At 42.8% G+C, this 2,169-nt stretch overlaps 1 protein-coding gene across 7 annotated transcripts in view; it reads right to left on the bottom strand.

Moving 5' to 3' along the window:
- MBNL3 (muscleblind like splicing regulator 3) overlaps positions 1–2,169 on the bottom strand; it is a 525,152-nt gene that overhangs the window by 348,632 nt on the left and 174,351 nt on the right. The gene's annotated exons all lie outside the window — the stretch shown is intronic.

Below are 2,169 nucleotides of genomic sequence, written 5' to 3'. Positions count from 1 at the left end.
GTCCAGGTTTTTTTGAGGCGCCACTAAACGCGGTGCAGTAAAAGAAATAAACATACAAATTGTTACAAACCTTGAATGAAGTTTACACACTTTGTGCCAGACTCAACAAAGTTTAATACTTCAGGCCTTTTGGTTCTCACAAAACCTTTGCTTCCAGGTATTAGTAGAAAATCTGGATTTCCAGGAGCAAGCTACACTTAACCCTACTTCAAGATGGAAAGTCTGCCTGTGTAGGATTGGTGTGAAATTTAAACTTGTGTTTTTTTGTCATAGGCAGCTTTGCCTGTGCAGAAGGAATGTATTTACTCTGTAGGCATCTATTTGTTGCACGTAGTGCTGTAGATTCATACGCTTTGCCATCTAGAGTTTGGTCCTGATGTGTGCAAGTTGTTTTTCTTCAAAGAAGTCTTTCAAGTCCCGAGGTGCAGTGACTCCTCCTCTTGGTGATAATACGCATGGACATTGACTCAATTGTTGGAGTTTTTTCCCACAGGTGGGTGAGAATGGAGTCTAAAGTGTAAGTAAAGAGATATCCATGTTTATGCAGAGTAAACTGCAACAGACACAGACTGCTGGGGAGGAAGGTGGGTGCATGTGAATCTACAGGCCTACATGCCATGAACAGATGTTTACAGGGTAAGTAACATATTCCGTTCGAGGCATGTGTTGCTGTATATACACATACTTTGCATAGAGTTTAGAACAGTCCTCCTCAGAAGCGGTGGCTAACCTGTGGGTGTTGCAGTTGTTTAGAAAAGTTTACGTAGCACTGCCTGGCCTACATTAGCTTGTTGGCGTGCTAGAACATCCACACAAAAGTGTTTAGTGAAAGTGTGTAGTGTGGACTATGTAGCTGCTTTGGATATGTCAGCTATTGGAATGTTTCCTAGGAAAACCATGGATGCCCCTTTCTTCCGAGTAGAATATCCTCTGGAGATGTGGGTAGAGTTCTTTCGGCTTGAGCGTATACATGTTTGAATGCACTTAGCTATCCATCTAGCAATACCTGATTCGGATATAGGCTTTCCCTTATGAGGTGCTTCTAAGAGTTTTAGTTCTATCAATGAAGAACATAAGGGCTCTTTTGACATCTAATGTGCGAAGAGCCCTCTCCGCAACTGATCCTGGTTGAAGGAAAAAAACGAAACTCAGTTGATTCACTAAAGTGAAAATCAGAGACAATTTTTGGGAGCAACAAAGGGTTGGTGCAGAGGACCACCCTGTCTCCGTGGAGTTGGAAGAAAGGTTTTTCCAAGGTTAATGCCTGGAGTTCACTAGCACGTCTAAGTGAGGTAATAGCAATTAAAAAACATTTAAAACCTTCCAAGAGAGAAATTGAAGGGGGCAGGTATGCAGGGGCTTGAATGGAGGGCCCATGAGTTGTGTAAGAACAATGTTAATATTCCATGAAGGTGAAAGTAGAACCCATGATGGAATTACTCTCTTAAGTCCTCCATGAATGATTTAATGACTGGTATGTTGAATAGAGACATGTGCTGCTTATTTTGTAGACAGGCAGCTAGTGCAGTGAGATGTAACCTTATGGGGTGAATGCTAGCCCAGAGTCTTGTAAATGAAGCAAGTAACAGGCAATGTTCTGTAGAGGGGCATTTAAATTATCAATTTGTTTTGAAAGCAATAACAAACAAACCTCCTCCAGTTAGCATACTGAAGTGGTAAGCCTATGGGCTTCCTTAAGAATGGCAATACATTCAGGTGGTAGATTCAAGTCACTGATTTCTAGGATCTCAGGAGCCAGACTGCCAGGTTGAGAGCCTTGGGTTCTAGCTGCCTGATTTCTCCATGGTTCGGAGTGAGAAGGTCCAGCCTGTTGGGTAGCTTCTTGTGGGGGATTACAAACAGGCCAAGTAATGTTGTGAACCAGGGTTGAGGGCCCATGTGAGAGCAGCTATTATAAGTGTGAAAGATGTTTGCCTGAGCTTCTGTACCAGAAAAAAGAAAGGGCAAGGAGAAATGCGTAGGCAAATATCCCTGACCAACTCATATATAGTGTGTTGCCCTTGAATAGTGGGTGTGGGAAACTGGATGCAAAGTTTGGGCATTTGGAGTTGTCTGGGGGTTTCAAGGAGATCTATTTGAGGGAACACCCATCTGTTAAAGTATAAAAGGAGAACTTAGGGGTCGAGTTCTCACTCATGGACCAGTTGC

This window comes from Pleurodeles waltl, chromosome 2_1, assembly GCF_031143425.1.
Source record: "Pleurodeles waltl isolate 20211129_DDA chromosome 2_1, aPleWal1.hap1.20221129, whole genome shotgun sequence".
NCBI classification, from domain to species: domain Eukaryota; kingdom Metazoa; phylum Chordata; class Amphibia; order Caudata; family Salamandridae; genus Pleurodeles; species Pleurodeles waltl.
The sequence above is the reverse complement of the archived record's forward strand: the minus strand, read 5'-3'. Positions and strand labels throughout refer to the sequence as shown.